The sequence below is a fragment of the Notamacropus eugenii genome, chromosome 2 (assembly GCF_028372415.1).
Source record: "Notamacropus eugenii isolate mMacEug1 chromosome 2, mMacEug1.pri_v2, whole genome shotgun sequence".
Lineage (NCBI taxonomy): Eukaryota > Metazoa > Chordata > Mammalia > Diprotodontia > Macropodidae > Notamacropus > Notamacropus eugenii.
Genome location: NC_092873.1, coordinates 29,662,705 through 29,672,834, shown reverse-complemented (window position 1 = coordinate 29,672,834; position 10,130 = coordinate 29,662,705). Strand labels below are relative to the sequence as shown.

Below are 10,130 nucleotides of genomic sequence, written 5' to 3'. Positions count from 1 at the left end.
TCTAAGGGCAGAAGTGAGCTTAAGTCAAGACTCTTTTCACCAGCCAGTGCCTGCACAGCCTCCCCTGGGGATGACGTAGCCCAGTTCACTCCAGACTCCATCTCCTGTCTTTACAGCACAGGGTGACCCATCTGAAAATCAAAGCACTGAGCACTCAGGAGTCACCAATGGCACCGCTGTCTCTTTGGTCTGTAAGGAGAAAACTGGTGACTAACTTCAAGGGAACTCAGAGGATACTGAAAGAGGGCAGGGTGGGGATAAAGGTGTAGAGAGAGAAGTTGCAGGGAGGAAGGGCAGAGGAAGGAGGAGCAAAGGGAAATGGAATCCTGTGTTTGGTAGTGCAGGACTGCAATGTTCAGGTTGTGGGACTTCCCTGATGACATGAGTATTTCAAGGGAAAGTTATTAAATTAAATCACATGGAAAGAGAAATCATAACACTCCCCCCAATAAAACCAGGGCATATACTCTCATATATAGACAAAGCATGAATGCGCATAGGAGGGATGTGTAAGGATCCCACCTAAAGGGCAAACTTGTAGGGAAAGCATGGTCTGCGTTCCATGTGGAGGGGCAGCTCACACTTGTGATGTTCCAGGATAACTGATTTCTTGTCATTCGGCATGTTTTCTGCTTGGTATGGGAATACATTGGATACACTGTTGGATACATGGTTGCACAGGTTCTGCATTGGTCTTGTAATGGCTAATATGTTCTCACTTGGGTTTTGATCTGATGGCTATATACATATACATGTGTACATACGTACATGTGTGTATGTGTATATACATATGGACATATACACACACACCACACATACACATACATACAGATATGTGTATGTACATATATACAATATCATACAATTTTCCCTCCAACTATCCTAATACTGAGAAAACTCTCAAGGGTTACAAATAACTTTCCATGTAGGAATATAAACACTTCAACTTTCATAAGTCCCTTATGATTTCTCTTTCCTCTCTACCTTTTCATTCTTTAGATTTTGGTACTTGAAAATCAAGTTTTCTATTCAGCTCTGGTCTTTTCATAAAGAAGGCTTGAAAGGCTTCTGTTCTACTGAATGTACATTTTCCCCCCAGGAATTACTTGGTTTGACGTCTAGAGTTCCTCTGACCTCTGGAATATACTATTCCAGTACTGTGGAAATAAAATCAGGACAAGACAAATCTGGCAGCTTGGACATTATAGCATCTCTGCTAGATCTTGTGTTATCCTGCTTGTCTTTCCACAATACTCCAATTGTTTCTTTATGACTGCTTGCAACATTTTTTCCTTGACCTGGGAATGCTGGAAATTGCCTACAATATTCCTAGAAGTTTCTCTTATGAAATCTCTTTAAGAAGGTGATGTGAAGATTTTTTTCAATGTCTATTTTACCCTGCGATTCTAGAATATCAGGGCAGTCTCCCTTGATAATTTCTTGAAAGATGATGCCTAGTTTGTTCTTTTTTTTTTCTGATCATGGCTTTTAGGTAGTCCAAAAAATTTTAAATTGTGTCTGTTGGAACTATTTTACAGGTTCTTTGTTATTCCAGTGAGATATTTAACATTGTTTTCTATTTTTTCATTCTTTTAGTTTTCTTTTATCGTTTCTTGATGTTTCATACAGTCGTTAGCTTCGATCTGCTCCATTCTAATTTTTAAGCAATTATTTTCATCAGAGAGCTTTTGGACCTCCTTTCCCATTTTCTCAATTCTGATTTTTAAGGCAGTCCTGTCTTCATTTGCTTTTTGGATCTCTTTTGCCATTTGGGTATTTTAAGGTGTAATTTTCTTCATTATTTTTTGGTGGTGGGTATAGCAAGCTGTTGACCCATTTTATATGATTTTCTTCCATCATTCTCATTTCTCTTCCCAATTTTTCCTCTTCTTCTGTTACTTGATTTTCAAAATCCTGTTTCACGACTTCCAGGGCCTGTGACCAATTCATATTTTTCTTACAACCTTTGGATGTAGGAGTTTTGACTTTGTTGTCTTCTTCTTCTTGTATGTTTCGATCTTCCTTGTGACCAAAGTAAGATTGTATGCTTTTTGGTTTTATTACTACTTTACTACATTAATAAGATTGACGTTATTGCTTGCTTTATGGGTATATTTCTTTTACATGCATATCCCCTTTATTACTACTACTGCTGCTACTACTACTACTACCACTACTACTACAACTACTATTATTATTACTACTACTGCTACTACATATAGCATATATGTAGAGAATTAATATTTGCACACACTTTATACATATAAAAACTTTTGATCCTTTGAAAATCTATGGAAGGTGGGAGGCATTGTTATGGTTTTTCAGATGAGGAAACTGAGACTATGGAAATTTAAGTGACTCGATCATGGTCACATCACTAATCATTTCCTGGAGCAGAATTTGTACTCAGTTCATACTGACTCCCAATCTAGTACCTTATCCATGGCATCACCACATAGCACCTTTTATAAGTTTACTTTCCTTAGAGATTTACTCCTTTCACAACTCTTCCTTCCATGTTCTCTATTTCCTTTATGGTTGATTCACTTTACTTTTTAACCACGTAAAAACTAGACAGTCATATCCAATTATTTCTTTGAGTTCTCTAAGCAGCATATAGGCAGACGCATCCAACTGTAACATTCCTTCTATCTTTATCGGTGTGTTTCACTTTCATTTTCTTATTTTATATATCTTCTGCATTTCTTTGAAATTTCTTCCTCCTTTTGAGATGGTTTTCGGGATTCTTCTCCATCTGGAATCCTGATTAGATGGAGTCTACCGCTTGTTCCATCAGCTCAAGTTCATATTCAATTGTTCCTAAACTTTTCCTAAATTTTTCCTCCCGATATTTAGTCTCTGAAATTCTTCACGCATCCAAAATCTTCTCTGTCTTCTTTTCATTCAATTTATCTGATTCATTTTCTATTCCCTTCTATCCTATTCCCTTGGAAGCTGGGTTCCTGGGGGTGTTACGGTCACCATATTACAGACTATAGGGTGGAAAAGTTGTTTGACATCACCACTTGCTGTACATAGAGTAACTCTTTGAGTCATGCCCTCTAAAGAATGCTGCTGATCCTGAATCAAGAACTGTCAAGGTGATGCTTATTCAATTAACAGACCTCTCATGTGATTTGGGATATTTTCTTCTCTCAGAAGGATGTCATTGTATTTTCTTGCCATCTTCTGATTGTAGTAAAGGGTTGAATAATTCCCTAGCATTTTCATTAGTAGCAATTATTGTAGGTGATGAAATGCGTACCTAGCGAAACATTTAATAAAGTTTAACTAATACTCTTTTTATTTACTCCTATGTCCCATCTTGCATTTGACATTCTCCTCAAAATGTCTACAGCATGACTTGCTCAACCATATCTTCCTCTTGGTGCCTGCACACCTGCTACACAAACCAGCTGTTCGGCCCAAGCACTGGGCCTTGTTACGGAGCCCAGGATCTCCAGAGCACAGGGATGCAAATGTTTAAACGAAATGAACAATATTATATGAGCAATTTGCATGTTGACACACAGCACAGCACCTGGTATAATCAGAAAAAATATGAGTGTGGAAAAAGTATTCAGAACGTTTTGATTATGGGCGAGAGCTTTCCACACACGACTATCAACGAAAAAATAAAATCCCAGAGACAAAAGCACACCAGGAAGTGACCCCTTAGCAGCTCACAAGCTTTTAAGCTTGCTTGAGGGTTCACATCTACTGAAACTTATTCTAGTGAATACCCAAGTCCTTTGAATTTCTTCCTCTAAAGATTAAGCCATATTTATTATTTAATAATATGTGTAAAGGATTTTGAAAATTTCCAAGTTACATAAAAATGTAACTTCATTCAACCCAAGTGGGGTAAGGGAGGGACAGTATGTGAGTTACTTTTTATAATTAATTCTATAAAATTACACTGTAAAAGTGAAAATGGTTAATTTATTTAAAATAGAAAAACAGGGTGTAACAAAATAACACTGAAGCAGGTTTCAATGCCCATGAGCCAACCAAGTTAGGGCACCAGGACTTCCCTCACATCCCCCTCACAATCTACCCTATCCCTTTTAACTTTCCCCCTACACTCATTATCAACCCAGCCTCCTATAGCTCCACCTCTCCCACTCCCCCACCCCAGGGACTGAAAGTTGTTTTTGAGTCTAGTTGAGATCTAGGCCCCAGCTCTAGGGGAGGTCATGGTGGGATCAATAACTCACCCATCTGATGACCACCAAGGGTGTCTCATGTTGATGTCTGGCGCACCTCAGATACACTGAGAAGGTAGAGGCGACTGTCACTACCACTCCCAACTGGGATGACTAAGGTCTGCCTGGACTAAAGGAAGGCTGTCCCAAGCCAGGTTGGGAAACCTGCAGAAACCAAATCAATCCTGCTTCTTGAGTGGTAAACTCCCAACAGGAGGGGAGGGGGACCCTCAAAGGCCACAAAACCCCTCCCCTTGCTAGGAGCTGCCTGGCCATACCTTCTTCTTTCCCTGCAGATGGTGTGGTTGTCCTCCTCCTCCTCTTCCTTCTCATCCTCTCTTCCTGCTTTTACTCCTCGTAGTCCTCCCCCTCATCTGTGTCTCATCACCATATTCCTTTTCCTCTGCTCCCTTTTCTCCAACACTTTTGCATCCTTGCCTCCTCTCTCTCCAGTTCCTACTATCTCCTTCCTTTTCATTATCTTTTGCCTTCTTTTCCTTATCTTTTTCTTCTTTCTTGACCTTTTTGTGCCTCCTCCTCTCTTCTTTTCTATTTTCTCCTCCTCATCAGTATTTCTTGATAGCACGGATCCTCGCAGAGGTGAACAAGAACTTAGTAAGTGTTTCATCCATCTCTCTATTGAGATGTTTCTATGCCCCATCAATGAAACTCAAGTGCCCCCACCTAGCCACATGGATAAAAAATGCTTCTCTGAATAGGCCTGTGCTGCTGAATGAATCATAATGGCTATGAACAAAGTTTGGAGTAAGTGATATATACCCCCAATCCCCAGTGTAAGAGATTAGCTTCTAACCAACAGCCTCTGGTCACTTGTGAACCTCTTCACAAAATGTCATAACACAATTGGACGGAGGGAGGCAGAGTAATCCATACTGGAACACTCAGGGCTCTATATTAAGAAACTCACCTGCAGAGGACATTGAGCAGCAGGACCCTTATTTATATACTCTGAGGTTAATTAGCAAACAACTTATTCTTTTTTCTCTACTTTCTTCCAAGGCTATGAAACCTAGAGATAGGACTCAGGATAAGCCAGGTGATTCAGCCTGATGAAAGGCACACAACACGGACCCATTCTTCCTTCACCTGTCTAGTCCACAATTGGCTGCGTCTGAGATCAGTTTTGATTTAGTAGGGATGGCCTTCGGGTACCAGTCTCTGTTGACAGCAGCAAAGGACTGGACAGCAGGGTGACTCATTGTTCACTCACCATTTTCCTATCAAAGACCACCGAAAGATTCCTGTAAACTCTAAAGGAAACTAGGACTTATCAAACCAGTCATTGAGTGGGAATTTCATCCTTTCTAAAGGAACCAGTGCAGGGTTTCTTTGGACTGGTGGCTTCCCCAGTACACCAGCGTTTGCTCTCAAAAATGTTAATTAAGAATTCTTCACGAACAGGAAGCAAGGACAAAGTCTTTCCTAATAATATTAACAAGACAAGTAAGAAAAGAAGATTTTCTTTATGAAAATTCATTTTTTTTTGTACAGAAAATAAGAAGTTGCCATTAATAAAGGACTTAAAGGATTGTAGAGGTTATCTCATTTGATGTTCATAAGAGCCCCGGGAGGTAGGTGCAATTATTGTCCCAGTTTTGCATACAAGGAAACTGAAGAAAAGTGATTTGTGCATGGTAAACCAGCTAGCAAATGTCTGTGATAGGATCTGAACTCAGGTCTTCCTGACTTCAGATACAGCATCCTTGCTGCCTGGGCCACCTAGCCACCACGTCTTCATTTCCAAAAGAGCAGCTCTGGATTTTCACAATATCCTCAAATGTTACTAATTCTCTTTTCACCCTTTTTCTTCCCCTTTTCCCTGCCTCTGACTTAGCCTTATGACATCAAAAAATTTAACCGGTCTATGTCGCTTTCACAGTCCTACCTACTCCCCTAAGGGACAATCAGAAACCAGAGAAACTCAACTAAGCTCCAAGTGTTAATGTATTCACCCCATCCCCAGGAATGCTTGCATATGACCAGTGTCTTCCAGAAACAAAATCCACTTACCTTAGGTAATAAATTGTAGTTTTCAGCTCTACACAAAGAAAACACTTTCTAATAAGGAGGGCTGTCGAAAATGCCATGGGATTCCTCAGGTCTTCATGGGTGATCTTCACCATAGTGGTGATCTTCAAACCTTTGAGATTACTATTGATTGGGGTATTGTTTTTTTTTTTCCTCATAAGTACCAGGTCACTTTATTGGGATGTATATGGTGGTAGTTTTTTGATACAGATTATGGTCAGATAACCAAAATATGCGTGCCCTGAAATACAGGAGGAGTCATGCCCACAGTTTCCAGGTGTTGGGGAGCCCGATGTGACTTAGCTCTCATTGTCACTGTCTCCAAGGGTGTGCTTGTCAAAAAGATATTCCGTCCTGACGGAATGGGGAGAGGGGCTGTGGGGGGGGGCATTTTGTGCACGTTGGTTAAGTGATCACTCAGTTGTTTGATGGACTTTACCTTTTGGTCCAGGTAGTGGGTTTTGAGGAAAACATATACATGGGGGACATTCTTGTCATTTGTCATCTTGTGCAATTCCAGTAACGACTGACTGACTTTTTTTCCAAGTACACAGCACACTCCATTGCATTCAGTCCACTCTCCCAGTCTTCTTGGTCGGGTTACTTGATGTCCTGCAGGAAGATGCAGCCACTGTGCTGGTTCCGAAGTTTTATCAGCTTCTCAGCGTGCTCCTTCTCCTAGTGGGACTGGTGGAGGAAGTAAATGGCAAAATTCTTCAACGCTACATAATATGGGTCAAAGTAGTAAGACATGCACAGGTAGACACAGGAGGCATAGAGCTCCAGCTTGATCTGGCAGTTGATGGTGGCCTCTGAGTCCTGGTGGTGGGTCTGCCACACATGAGAGGAGGATGATGTGGTCATGGGGGTGGTGAAGGCTGTGCAGCCTCTGGGGCTGAGGCTGGTTTGGCGGTGGAGGGAAATGAGGCCGGGGGACTAGGTAGCTGAGCAGGAGACTGGTGCGGGAACGAGAGGACAGATGAAGTGGGGGTTATTGGAGGTGAAAGGTGGACAGGTGGCTAAGGGCGGCTGTGGCCTGGAATCAAGGGGCAGGTTCAGTTCAAGTACTGATGAAGTAGGAAACCACAGAGATTCCTCTTCATTGTGCTTCTGACCATTTGGGGAAGTTCTTGAAAACTCTCTTTGTTGATGAGTTGTATGAATTCATTGGGAGAAACTTTGGGTTTTCCTTCCAATATTGATTCTGTGACTTGAAAAATAATAGATTGAAATCGTTTAGCTGGCAGACAGGAGCATGGATTTTGAGTGCAATGATCTTTCAGTATCTCTTAAAAGTCACAGGATACTGGTAGCCATATATTTTGTCATAAGTCAGTGTTGTTTTCAACGCTTTGGAAAAGCCTTATTTTGTTCTTTCTATGATTAAATGTCTGTCGTAGGAAAAACTTCCTACTTAGGAAAATAAATAAAATTTCACTTGTTAGGCTGTTAGCACAATAGCTAACCCTGCACAACGTCATTGTTGGAGTCAATATGAAAGGAACAATTGCATGAATAGGTATATTTAGTTGCAAAGAACCTCTGCAGAATCTCTTTCCATTTGGAGCAAGAGAACGCACTTGGAAGAGGGAGTCTTTTTTTACAAGACTTTCTTGGAAGTGGGAATTTTAACAAAGATGGTCTTGGAAGAACAGGGGTTTACTTTTTGTTTTTTGTTTTTTTGTGTGCCTATTTTGGGAATCCTAAAGTCCTCAACTGAAAGCAAATATTTTAACTGAACATTTGGGGTAGGGGAAGGGAGAAAGTAGAGAAAGGGGGAGAGAAAGACTTCGGAGATTCTACAGTAAAAAGGTAGCTGATGTTGAATTTGCTTGTAAAAGTGAACCTGGCAAGACTAACAAATAGGAGCATCTGCGACTTTTTCACTGAGGAATCTCGTCTCATCAGCCTTCTTAGTGTTCCAGGGCACACTGACAATGCTGACTGCCTGGAGGGGCGTGGAGAGCCTGGTGGCAGCCTTGCTGCCCCCAGCATCAAGAGAGGATGCAGGAATTATATTCAGGGAGGTTGTTTTGACTTTAATTTTTAGTCTCCCTCTGTTCCCTCCCATTCACCAAAAGGTGTGAGTAGCATATAGCAATGTACTCTGTGTAAATGCCATCAAGCGTTTCCACTTCTTGGGCAGCTGTGGAAGGCTTGGGCTTGTGATAGCAGTAGCCCAATTCACCAATGGTTGGAGACAGGCCCCAGCTGATGATACTCTCATCTGCAGCCAGGATAATACTACTCTTCCCACAAGCTAAGTTGGTAATTCTCCAGCGACAGAGGTCCTGAGCAGCTTTGAGATACATGGTGAACTCCAGAGAAGTGTTGGCAGCACCCCAGAAAAACAAGCCACCAACTTCACTGACTTTGAAGTAGCAGGGGTAGCCAGTGAAGATTTGCCTGGCTTCCCGGCCCAGGAAATTGAACAGCTTCACCACACAGGGACATCCTTGTGCTCTGTATGGCCCAGCAAGCCATTCCCTCCAATCGCCCAAGAGATAACACGTTTCTAAGAGTCTAGAACCAGAGTGTGATTAGTGCCACAGGCAACATCTCAGACAACGACATTGGGGACTGGCAAAATCTGTCCATCTTTTGTCTTTTCAATGCAGATGGCAACTAGCAGGGGACCAACTCACAGTCACATACTATCCTCTGAGGCCGGGCAATGAATTTCCTGTCAGAAATGTGTCCCAGCTGACCATATTCAGGGCACCCAAAGGAGTAGAGTTTTCCTTTGCAGTCCATTATCATGCTGAATTCATCGCCACAAGTCATTTTCCTGTTTGGTTGGCTGTTGTTCATTAACTGTGCAGGGCTCAGAATGGCATTGCTGTCGTCCAAGGCCAAGTTGCCCCATCTTGTTCTCTCCAATAGTAAACACACAGCCAGTTTCTGTCAAAGTCAGAGTGTGGTTCCTCCCACAGCCAGCGGACACCATCACTTCCTTGCTACGGACTTCCATGAGTTTGGGGGCTTCCGCTTTCTTGGTATCACCGTGTCCCAGCTGCACCTGCTCATTGCAACCCCTGCTCCACAGCTTTTCTTCTGTGGTTAGGAAGAGACCGTGAGCAGCACAAGGGTCATAGACCACCATGCACACCTAGACCCTGGACAGATAGCCATTTCTATGGTGCCCCCACAATTTCTGCCCCAAATTGCTGTAAGCAGCATTCTGCTTAGTCACTTCAGACCAATGAGGTGCCAGTTGGTTCCTCCCAAAATCAAAAGATGCCCTCTGTACTTGAAATCTTCAGGTTTGGGGGTGATAATGAAGAGAGATAAAGAGGCTAGGTCATCTGCCCTCTCACCCCCAGCGCCACACACACGATCCTCTCCTTGGTGTAATTCATCTCCAAGATGACCAAGAAGGAGTTTTACAAGGATGCTGGGGATTCTTGAAGGAGGAGGTTAAAGCAGGGGAAAACAATGGCATGGCCTTTGGCATCCTAGCAGAGGCCTCTTGGATTTTAGGACTTTATGGCCTATGAGAATCCTCCTCCTCTCTTGGTGAGGCCAGGAGAATAACACCGAGGCAGCACGACTGACTCACTTCCCAGAGGTCCCCAATTCCTGATGCACCTGGCTTGAGAAGTGCTTGTACCACTTTCCTTCTGTCCAAGAATACCCCGCCATCCTAGTTGGGAGTATTGGTGACAGAAGCCCCAATCCCTCCGTGTATCTGAGGTGATCAAGAAAAGTGAGCTAGACAGCAAGGTGAGCCACTTTTAGTGGTCAGCAGAGGAGCAAGTTATTAACCTTCCATGTTCCCCTGAAGCTGAGGCCTGGGACAGGGCTAGACTCATAACCTTCAGTACGTAAAGACTGAGAGAAGGTTTGATGTTTTCCCTTGGGACATGGGCATTGAAA

At 42.5% G+C, this 10,130-nt stretch overlaps 2 pseudogenes; both read right to left on the bottom strand.

The window, feature by feature from the left end:
• Nucleotides 1-6,553: 6,553 nt before the first annotated feature.
• Nucleotides 6,554-7,346, bottom strand: LOC140522569 (ferritin heavy chain-like; annotated as a pseudogene).
• A 625-nt stretch (nucleotides 7,347-7,971) lies between these two features.
• Nucleotides 7,972-9,896, bottom strand: LOC140522568 (protein RCC2 pseudogene; annotated as a pseudogene).
• Between the last annotated feature and the right edge of the window lie 234 nt (nucleotides 9,897-10,130).